The sequence below is a fragment of the Coenobita brevimanus genome, chromosome 25 (genome assembly GCF_032717465.1).
Source record: "Coenobita brevimanus isolate Jiangsu-jjx chromosome 25, ASM3271746v2, whole genome shotgun sequence".
Classification (NCBI taxonomy): Eukaryota; Metazoa; Arthropoda; class Malacostraca; order Decapoda; family Coenobitidae; genus Coenobita; species Coenobita brevimanus.
The window spans coordinates 21,735,565-21,747,683 of NC_136978.1; the positions used below are offsets into that span (position 1 = coordinate 21,735,565).

General features: G+C 43.7%; 1 pseudogene; it reads right to left on the reverse strand.

Moving 5' to 3' along the window:
- Window positions 1-11,584: 11,584 nt before the first annotated feature.
- Window positions 11,585-11,703, reverse strand: LOC145393886 (5S ribosomal RNA; annotated as a pseudogene).
- Between the last annotated feature and the right edge of the window lie 416 nt (window positions 11,704-12,119).

Below are 12,119 nucleotides of genomic sequence, written 5' to 3' on the forward strand. Positions count from 1 at the left end.
GTGCCCTAAATGACTAGCCTATCACCGATGTACATGATAAATATCAGTGGATCCATAACTGAACCCTGCGATTTGCAACAACGTAACTGATGTCCAGTCTGAGGTTTCCCCCACTCATTACTAGTCCCAGGCAATGGTCGGTCAATCAAATTTCAATCCATCCAGCTAGTTCACCCTGGATTTGTTTTCCATGAGGTGTTTGGCATTAGCTTTAATAAGGTACTTTATGGAAGTCCAGGAAAGAATGTCAACCGGCCAGCACTGGTCATATTCAGAAGGCATACAGTGGAAGAATTTAGTCAAACTGGTCTGTTGACTAAAGCCATCTTGTGAGTCACACAATAAGTTATTTGATTCAAGGTGATTCACAGTTCTATCTACAACGATACTTTCCAATACCTTCCCTACCACAGACGCAAGGCTGATGGGGCGGACATTTCCCGGACAATGATGATCTCCTTCCAGACTGATGAAACTTCAGTCGCCAACAATTCATCGCAACAGCCAGTGCGAGCCACCTGGTCACGTACTTCTCACAGTACCCTAGAAAAAAACTCATCAGAATCTGGAGATTGTTGGCCTTTAACTTGGCTAGTTTGTCGGATATTTGCCTCCATGCACTGAACATTCTCTAAAGCCACACCCTTATGAGTAATGCCTGGCTCAGGGATGTCACCTCCAACCTCTCGAGTGAACATTGAGGAGAAGTGGGTAATTTAGACTATTTGCTATCTCATTATCAGTTTCGCAATGCCCTGATTTCATCAGGCAATGTAACGGTCTTGTTCCTACTCGGTTTTGTATTGTCTGCCACGTTTATCTCTGTATACAAGTGGCTTCACGCTGCTATACAGGCGAATGTTGTCTGTCTGGACTGCATGACTACCAGAGTCTTTGAACTGTTGCATGCTGCCTTTCGCCTCCTAATTGTTGACAGTATCTCATGTGTGAACCCTTTGAAAAAGAGAGAGAGAGAGAGAGAGAGAGAGAGAGTATGCCAGCCAGAAAAGATTAGTGGGGCAGTGACAGAGGTAGGGAGGGGGGAGTGAGGGGGCGGGAGAGAGAGAGAAAGAGAGAGAGAGAGAGAGAGAGAGAGAACTACTTGAAAACCAATTAATTTCTAAGCAAACAAGTCTGGAGCATCAAACCCAGGCCATTACCACACGCCATCAATCCCTAACAACTCCCCCCCCCCTCCCCCATATTCCTTTTTCTGTCTCACGCATTTATTATTCCTTTTCCAGTTGTGCTCTCTCATTCTCTCTCTCTCTCTCACTTCTCTCTCAGACCCACCCCACCCCACCCCACCCCAGTCTGGTTGAGCCACGCTGCCTCAATAGAGTACAATCAGTATGCAGGCAGGACTCATATCCGTGGTGGACTGTATACACACCAACTTCATCCACCTCACTCATACCCACACCATTATCTCACTCGTTCCCTCTCTCTCACTTCCTCACCCATTTCTTTTTTGGTCTGTATCTTGTTATTTATCCATTATCACTCTCCCACTCTATCATCTGCGCACTTTGACGTCATCTATCTCTTAATACTCAGTGAACTCTCACTTTCGTATGTTCGTTTGTGTATCGGTCATCTATAATCCCTTCCTCACTTAAATTTTCTCTAAGTCACCCCCTGATTTCGCTTGTCATTTTCTTATCGGTTATCTAGTCTCATTATCTTTCTCGCTTGCTCACCTATTGATTTTAGTTGTGATATTTGTATCGGGTGTCACCTAGTATCACCCACTCAGCTCTCGGTTCTACTTGCTCACACCTTGCTTTGTTTGCCTTTATCGTGTTTGTTATGTATTCTTATGTAACTCTTACTTTCACCCTCTCACCTCTGGACTTCACTTATAATTTTCGTGTCAGTTACTTATTTATTTTTTTCACACACTTTCCTCTGCTTAACCATTGATTTTATGCCACTTTCATATAAGATTTGTTTATGAATTCTACCATTGCATGTCGTAGTTTGAAAGAAGATTGGGGTTTGGCAAAAAGTGAAAGTATGTGTTATGACTCGCGTTATAGTCCTTAAGCTAAGTCTCCTATTTCGTCGATCATCAGTCAATCAATTCTAACATTTGCCCTCTCATTCCTTCCTTTCGTTTTCCATGTTTGTGTCAGTTGATATCACTCATTCAGCTTTCACTTTCGCTTGCGTGCCCTCTGATTTTGCCTCTATCATATCAGTTATCTGTTACAAGGAAAGTGCAGTTTGTGAATGCGTGGCGAGCGAGCGAGCGCCTTGTTATCAGAGTTTCCCTCAGATATATTATTTTGTCATGATGGTAACTGAACAATGAAAAATATACTGCAATGAAAGACATTCTCAAACATACATCCACACAGACAAACACACACACACACACACACACACACACACACTCCGACACAGATAAAGACACACACACCCACTCCAACACAAACACAGAAACACACCTTTGGAGAACCCGAGATTCAAAGGGATTCCTACGCTTTTATGGGCGAGTTACTAGTTGATAACAACATTTACTGAATGAATGTATGACATGCAGAGAGAATTTCAAATCTGTTTCACATAGGAGTCAAGTTATTAGCTTCTGCTTAACATGACAGTCGGGGCGGGCCGGGTCGGGTCTGGCTACTCATTTCAAAGCTTAACAGAGCAAACATTTGCTCGCTCGCTCGTTCTTAATCAGTCACGCTGTTATCACTTTTGCCTGCTCACCACAGTCACCTTTGTATAAATTATCTTTAGCCATCGTCACCCGTTATTTTCATCCAATCGCTTTCACTGTCAGTCTTCATTTTCACCCGTCAGCTTACGTCCACCTCAATTACGTCACTCCCACCTAGACACCCGCGATCTTAACCCACCACCACCACTATCCACCATCACCACCACCACTATCCACCACCACCATCATTATCTTCATTCATCGTCCCATCACCAACCGCATCACCCACTATTGTCATCAGTCACCATATTACTAGTTATCATCACCATCACCATCACCACAATCGCCACCACCATTTTCCACCATCAGTACCCTTACTAAAACACCACCCTCCGTGACTATCACACCATCACCAACATTTATCACCACCAATACAACCACCCATAATGACCCACAGCCACCATCACTATCACTGCCAACTACCATCACCACCCAAGAGCCCCATCACGCAGTCTCCTTCACTGTAAACCTCCCGTCAGATAGGTATTTTCCCCACAGAGGTGTTCACTGCAAGGTTGGAATGGCATAGTGAAGACACCCATCAGCACAGAGAGAGAGAGAGAGAGAGAGAGAGAGAGAGAGAGAGAGAGAGAGAGAGAGAGAGAGAGAGAGAGTTAATACCTTCAATTCGGTAACGTCTTTTAAATACTCGCGGAATGAAGGAATAAGAAGGAAGCTCCATTAACCCCGTCTGAGAGAGAGAGAGAGAGAGAGAGAGAGAGACTGCAGTTAAAAGTAAGATTACAGTTGTTGCCAGATATGTAGACATTGCAATTCCCAAGGCCTTGACGGGGAAGGTGGGGCTCTAACCTTGTCCCCCTTTCCCGTTTTCTGTGACCGTATGCTTCACCCTCAATCCACTTACGAAGATTGTCGTTTTATTCTTGCCATTTCTAGATTATTTTATTAAACTCTGGAGGGAGTTTTCTAGCTGAAGGGGCTATATGCAGTAAAAAAAAAAATCAACACCGATGGGCTCTACGAAGCTGAATGTAATCGAATGAAAAAGATTGAACCCCAAAAACACGTCCGTGAAGGCATTAAAACTAAGAGGGAAAGTGTACACATCCCCACAACATTATATGGAGAACTATGGATTTGTTTAGCCTGCATCCCATCCTTGAGAATGTAGTCAACAATGGCACATAGGTTTGAATTGTCTCATCCATAAGTGCATCAGAGTTTATCAAATATCAATTTTATGTTAATGCAGATGGCTACAGGGATGGGATTTACAGACTAACGACAAATTCCCTGTTCCATTCGTGATTTTTACGTGCCAGAGGGACAAGAAAACCAGATTGCAGAGTCTTGCCATGTCATGCAGAATCTTCCAGTGTCTCTTGTTCATCCTCCAGAAACTAACTTTAAAATTTCCAGGTAACTCACGACTTATTTTTGCAGTAAGGATACGAGACAAGGGAAGACTACACTGGCTTTTCCTTGTCCCTCCCAGCAAATATAGATGCACATTACGACACAGAGATGGATAGCGAGAATGCTGGCGAATCCCGGCCCAGGCAATGCACTCCAGCCCTGGGTGACATCTCTACATTTCTTTGTATCCCCACACGATTCTGTTCACTTTACAACAAACTTTTCGTTGTGGGCGTGAGTTATAGCCGCCATTATCTCATTCAAAACGAGACAACAAACTGGAATAACATAGTCTGGTAAATTACAAACATCGCCGTATGGAAAAGGTTAACCTCTAATATACGCATGACGTCTTTTTATCATTTATTCTGGCTATACCGAGTTCATTTTATTTAGCTTTGAGCAGACTTTTCAGTACAGTGGTAGGTATACATTTGATTAACGCCTACACTACAAGAAATCCTCCCTAAGCTGAATGGACTCGTCTAGGAGCAAAAACAAATGAAATGAAAAGAACATTCTTGGGCTGAAGGGACAAACTCATCTTCACCAAGTATTCAGGTGCAGAAGGAAAAAAAAAAAACTGCGGGGGAGGAAAGTAGCTTAGGACAAATCAGTGTAATAAATGCCTATTATGCTAGAGACAGGCAGGGAAACGTTTTTGTCAAATTCACGTCTTCCACATGAACATGACCCACATTTATCGTTTTAGGTCCAGGTCCATTTGTAATGCTCGATGAACAGGAACGAATGGGAACAAGCTGAGTCTACAGGTCTGATTGGCCCGAGAACTGAACTTCGGTGGAGAGGGAAGCAGCGGAAGGAAGGTGTATTGAGGGGCTGAGCCGTGGCCGCAGAGTCTCGGACAGACACGCAGACAGTCAGGCAGCTACAGCTACTTCCTATTAATCCTTCCATTAAGAATGCATCTTATTCGCTCGCTCAAACACCATCTGACATGCAGTTGGGTGGCAGAGCACAGCACCAAAACGCGGCCGTCTCGGAAACTATTAAGGCTACAGAGGACCTACACACAATGTTGGCAAGTTTATGGAATAGTATTAAGTGTTATTCACGTGGCTTTTGTCAAAATTCGCCACGCATTGCTGGAACAAGCCGAAAAGCACCAAGCAGAGCACCATGGCTTGGTTATCTCAGAAATTATTAAAGGTACAGCCGACCTACGCACAGCACTGGGAAAATAAAATAACAAAAGCTACCACTGTTGCTCGATCACGTTCCACACTTACTAGTATGGATACCTACAACTTTATTTATTACTATTTTTACTGCCACATGAATCCCTCCCCCCCTCTCGCTTTTTTATTGTCCTCTTCCTCCGGCCTCCTTTTAGTTGTAAATTTTAGGATCCTTTTTATTCTTAATATTATTTTCATTCTTGATTTTTATTGCTTTTTTTACTTCCTTTCGCCTCCTGCACTTTATTTTCTCTTTGGTTTCTTGCGTTTTCTCCACTTTCTCGTACATCTCTTTCGTCTGTAGCTCCTTCTCTCTTCTTACCTTCCAGTTCCTACTTTTATCGTTTCCTGACGAAGGTTAGGAAAGTGAAAGTGAAGTTGTGTAAAAAAGTGAGTGAGTGAATGGAGGTGGGTGACTGTGTGAGTGAATGAATGGGTGAATGGGTGAGTAAGGAAATGAGTGAGTGAGTGAGTGAGTGGGTATGTAACTGACATAGTGAGAGTATCAGTGGATGAGTTGGTGGGTTGGTGGGTGAGTGAGGGAGGGAGGGAGTGGGTGACTGATCGAGCGTAAGTGTGTGAGTGTCCTGTACGGGTATAAGTTGAGTGCAAGATGACTTGATTCTTCAGTCAGTCTCACAGGAAAGTGGGAAAAAGTGAGAGTAGACAAACACAAACACTCACGCACACACTGCTGTACACACACCCATACATACACAAGCTTGTATACATTTACTTCAGCACACAGAGGAGCAATTTTCCATTCAATCATTCATTCACACACACACACACACACACACACACACACACACACACACACACACACACACACACACACACACACACACACACACACACACACAGTAAAATTCTACGGACTGGACCGGCCTAGTTCTAAAACTAAGAAATATTTAATAATACTGATGCTCTTACTGCCAACAGCAACAAAAACAGGAAAAACACACACACACACACACACACACACACACACAGAAAAGAGCACGAACAACTAGAACAACAAGAATCAGAACCAAAGCAACAAAAACAACAAAATAATAATTTAAAAAACAACAACAATAACACCACCATTACCACCACCACCACCACCACCACCAACAACAACAACAACAACAACAACAACAACAACAACAACAACAATAATAATAATAATAATAATAATAATAATAAATCCAACAATAAAAATGATAATATAATACCCAGACAGGGTAAGACAATGCCCTCACTAACTCCCTCGACCTTCATTACGTACCACACAGATTCCCATTAAAAAGAGGTGATGATGAAAAAAAATCTATATGCAAGGGTTTTGGGAATCTGTAAGGTCCACATTGCTTGGAAGATTGGTGGGAGTTCCGGCCTTAAGGGTGTGTGTGGCTTGTGACCTTATTGCCCTTGATCTCTACCCCTTCCCAGCTTCCCCCTGCTTCTCTCCCTCTCCTCTTCCTCCATTCCAACCCCCTCCTCCCGTCAACTTCACCCTTTCCTTCTCCTCCACGTTTCTGCTCCCCTTCTCCTCTTCCTTTCTTGCACTCGTCTTTCTCTTCTTCTTCCTCCTCCTTCTCCTTCTCCTCGATTTCCCTTTCCCTCCTCCTCCTCCCTAACATCCCACCCTCTCTTCCTCTTCCTTTTCCTCATCTCTCCATCCAGTCCCCTTCCATCTCCTCCTCATCTTTCTCTCCGGTTCCAACTCTCCCCCTTTCCCTCCTCTTTCTCCCTCCACCCAACCCTCTTCTCCTCTTCTTCCTCCTCCTCCTCCTCTTCCTCCCGTGTCCCTGCCTCCTCCTCTTCCCCCTCCTTCTCCCCAGGGAAGAGAAGGGAATCCTATCTTCTGTTGTATTAGGAATTTTTGAGTGCTGGTAGTAGGAGGGGGACCAGAGGAGGAGGAGGAGGAGGAGGAGGAGGAGGTGGAAAAGGGAAAGGAGGAGGAGGAGGAGGAGGAAAATGAGGAGGAAGAGGTAAGATGAGGAAGGAAGAACAGGAATGACTGAAGATAAGAGGAAAGGGCAAAATGTGGAGGAAGAAGGGGGGAGGGAAGAAGGAAGGAAGGACGGGACTGGAAAGAAACGGTGAGAAAAGAGTGGGAAGAGAAGGAAGCACAGAGGGGTGAGAAAGGAAAAAACGAAGTAAAGGACAAGCAAAGGCAAAAGAACGATTGAAGAAGTGGAAGGAAAGGAACGATGAAGGAAAAGAGTTAGAAATGAAAACAGGAGGAGGAGAAAAGGAGGAAAAGAAAACAAATAGAAGTAATGACGAAGAAATAAAAGAAGGAAAGAAAGAAGTGAATGAAAAATAGTGGAGGGAAAGAGGTACAAAGGAAATGGAAGAAGGAAGAAAGGGAGAAGGAAGAAGAAAAAGAAAAAGGGAAGAAAGACGAAGAAAAGAACGATGAGAGGCGGAGGTAAGAAGAACGAGACGAGTTAAGATGAGGTAGGCGAGGAGAAAGGGAGGGGAAGGAAAGGAGAGAGGAGGGAAATGGGAAGGGAGTAAGAAGGAACTGGGATAATATATGAAATGAAGATGGAATGGAAAGGGAAACAGAGAGAAGATCAAAGGAGAAAGAAGAGACTAGGAAGCAAAGAGTGGAAGAGGAAGAGAGAAAATTAAATGAAAGAGACAGATACAGAAGAACAGAGAGAGAGAGAGAGAGAGAGGCAGCGTCAGAGATAGAGGAAGAAAAGGGAAAAATGAAAGAACAAAGACTAGAGGATGTCGAAAAACGAAAAATTATGTGTAAGAGGATTAAATGAAGAAGAAAAGGAAGAAAAATGAGCAAAAGCGATGAAAGTGAAAACGAGAAAAATATGATGAAAAGAAGAGGACGCAGGAAAAAAAAAATGAACGAGTAGATGAGTGAGGGACAAAGGAAGAGAAAATGGAGGGAATCTATTCGTTGAAAGACGCCGCACCCTGTGAGTGGTTGCCTCGACGAATGGACCTTCAGGCTCTTCTGTTCCTACTCAGTAACGACCCCACTTCCCCCGGCATACCAGCCCCCATTGTATATTCTCCCCCCCCCCTCTCTCTCTCTCTCTCTCTCTCTCCCGCTAATCACCTCACTCTCATACACTTTTCTAGAAATATGATAAAATAGGGATGAATTTGTTATATTTGTGGTATTCTTTTTTCTGTTTCAACCCCAGATCAGGATTACTTAGTTGCATTTAGCACACTCTGGCTCCCGGCGTCTGGCGGTAGAGGGAATACAAAAACCAAGAGCTCTTCCGACAATGAAAGTTAATGATACCAGTTGATAAACTCTCAGGCTCCAATGTCTCACTCTCAGCTGCCTCAAATCCCCTGGTATTGGCCGGAATAAAATACCAGAGTTGTCCAAACTACGAAAATTTTGACTTATTTCAGGTCTCTTCACGACGCTTCAGGGGCTTCAGGTCCATGTAGGTGAGATGAAGCTGAATCGAGTCAAGGCAAGAAATCTGTGTATAAAATTCAGCTGTATCCAGACAATGCTTTCACAGATGTATATGTGTAAAAAGCTTTCTTCAAAGGTGGGTGGGAGATGTGTGTAGCAGAGGGTGGAGTGGGTGGAAGAAGTGTCTAGACGAGGGAGGAGTGGGAGGGATGGGCTTGGGTGGTGGGCATGACGAGAAGAATATGTCCTGCAATGATGGACGTTGTAAGTCGGTCGATAAAGCTTAAACCAGACATTTCTTCTTGATATTCGAACTGAGGAAGGCGTGATGATATGGATGGAGTGGGTAGAGAGGAGGAAGTGGGTACAGGCTGGGATGGTAATGGGCTCGGTAGTGAAGCAGGGCGGGGGTGACAACCTGCAAAGATAGATGCAGTAGGTTGGGTATAGAAGAAGATGAAGAAAAAGAAGAGAAGAAAACAAGCACGCGACACACTCGTTTACCTGGCGTCGTTCGGTGGCAAAAAGACTAAGAGGAATGCTAATGGAGGGGAAGGGGGTCGGGTAAATGGCTGGGAGTCAGGGAGTTGTGAGGCTGGTTTTTAGTGGTGATAAAATTTATAAAGGGGACATGGACGGTAGAGAAGGCGGGGCGCTGGTCCATATATTAGAATATTTCTGGATACGAGTTTGGTGTGGAGTGACTATAATATATGGGGAAACTAAAGATTAGATAATGATGTTGATTTGCCTTCCATTTTTATAGATCTTATCAGCAAAGCCTTTTACTAAGATTGAACGTTGCTGCTTGTAACTGTAAAGAGGTATATACTACTCGTATTTTTTACATTAAACTTTCCTCCCTGTGCCGGAGACTATGCTGGATTTGCTAACTTGCTTCCTTCTTCTTTCTTTTAGTCACTTGTTAAGATGCCATTCCTTCTTATCTTTACCAGTTCATATCAAAACTAGTACACTCGAAACCAGTATCGGTATCCCCCCTTCCCCCCTGGAGGCCAAAACCACATGCCCTTAACTGCTGGCGGGCAATGGAACAAACCAGTCAGACGCCATTGCTTCAGGGCTACCCACTCCTTTGCCTTGCATCATCCATAGATGGCTCTGCCCAACACACGCAAGTAGGGATGTTGTGGGATTGGAAATGTGACATTATTGTTTTCTTACTGTGTATGAATTACAGTATAGCTGTCACATGCATTGCCATTGTTCAGTCTGATTCAGAGAAAATTATTTACAGAGATTCTATATGAAAACAATACTTGGGCTAACGAGATTGTCTATTCATATTGATATTTTTGACGAAAAACTAAGAATTTGAACTGAGTTAAAAAACTCTGAAGCTTCTTTTTGAAACAGTTTCACAAATTATGATGATCATTTGCCAAACGCATGCATTTCTGTAGGGTGAGTTAAACTGTCCTGCGATAGAGAGAACTAAAACCTACAGCAGAACTGTGGCGCTAGAGGGTTGTAGGATTGTGGAGGGAAAGGGTGGGTGGGTGGGGGTCGGGATGGCGATTGCTAATAGTAGTGATGAAGAAAATGGTGATGGAGTGCTTGGGAGCAAGCGCGCACAAGTGTGTCTGTATACATAATTGTTTTCTGTCTCTGAATCTGTTACAGCCTCTTCTTGTGTGTGTGTGTGTGTGTGTGTTTCTTTCCTCTTTGTGTGTGAGTGCGTTTAGTTATTTCTATGTTTGCATGCTTGTGTGCGTGCGTGTGTGCGCCCTTGTTTGCTGTGATTTGTGTCTAACCTAATCGTGATCATTAGTATTTCCTCGTAACTGAGCGAATCAAATAACATATAATGCAAATATTAATCAGTATTTGTCGGTGGTCAATAAGTATGATGGCCTTTCATTGACAGTATAATGAAAATTAAATCAGTGCGTCAGACATTAAGAGGTCACTGGGCACTGCTGGCGTGGAAGACAGTGCCCTTGCCAGCCTTCAACATTCATACCAATATAACACTAAGCCAGTGACTTAGCATTGCCACCAGGCCCCCGTTCCATGACGTGAGGCAAAGTTTCAGTTAGTAACATCGCATGGGATAAAGGGCGGAGTTTTCCAACTCTCCTCCTTATCTTCCTATTTCTCCACCCTTCATCCAACCCTCTCCTCCTCCTCTTCCTCCTGTGTTCCTACCTCCTCCTCCCCCTGCTCCTCCCCAGGGAAGAGAAAGGAACACACACACACACACACACACACACACACACACACACACACACACACACACACACACACACACACACACACACACACACACACACACACACACACACACACACACACACACACACACACAGTGTTACATGAAACAGGGCAACACGCATGCACAGAGTTTACTGACCCAACCTTGGGGTGCGGGCAAGGAGATCTGCATGATGCTAATGATTATACCGTGACCATCCCCTGTTCTCTTTGGAATGGCTGTTTTTATTGTTCAACCAGTTATTGTGCTTAGAAGTAAGAGCATGGCTGTAATATTTTCATGCATCTATGATTTGCCCTCAGTGTTATATAGCCGTTTGTAGCAAGCTGGAGAGAACACCAGAGTTGGTCCAACCATGAAAGGATTTATGGAACCAGAATTAAAACTCTCAGAGTCCCGTGTTATTATTAACAGAATAAAATCGTCTGACGTTCGCAACGATAGATTACTAGAATTGTTTCGACAATTAGAGGGTAAATCATTACTGACATGGTGCAAGTATGCTGAACAGGGAGTGTGAACATTAAGTAATTTCATTCATTCATTCATTGCCAGATGCCATGTATCCCAAACGGGGTGGCCAAGGGCTTAGAGTTAATTGTTTTACAGGGAGGGGCACTAATCCTCCACCAACCCCACTTGACACGTAGGGATGCCAACAGCATCTGGTGTTTCCAGGCGGTCACCCATCCAAGTATTAACCAGACCCAACGTTGCTTAACTTCGCTGATCGGATGGGAAGCGGTGTACTCAACGTGGCATGGCCAGTTCCTATCACCGATTCATTATAATATTATCACACTCTAGCAAAGCGAGGTATTCCGACTGAAACTTCTCAATATCGTCTTCTGTTTTCCTGATGTCAAAAATGTTGATGTTAAAATGTTGTAAAATGATGTATACACAGTACAAGACAAAATGAAGGTATAACATGCAGAAGAAATCGCTGAAGAATTACTGCCAAGTCTCCTACGCCAACTACAGCAGTCTGGGTGTCTAGGGCATAGGTACCTCTGCCTACGAAGTTGGATGAGGTTATGTATTCACCCACGTGTGAATGTTTGTTTATTTATTTGCCAACACAATATCTCCAAAAGTTCTCGATGAATTTCGATGAAATTTTGTGGAATGATGGGCCACGGACAAAGAAAGAGTTGATTAAACTTTGGAACAGATCCGGATCCGGAT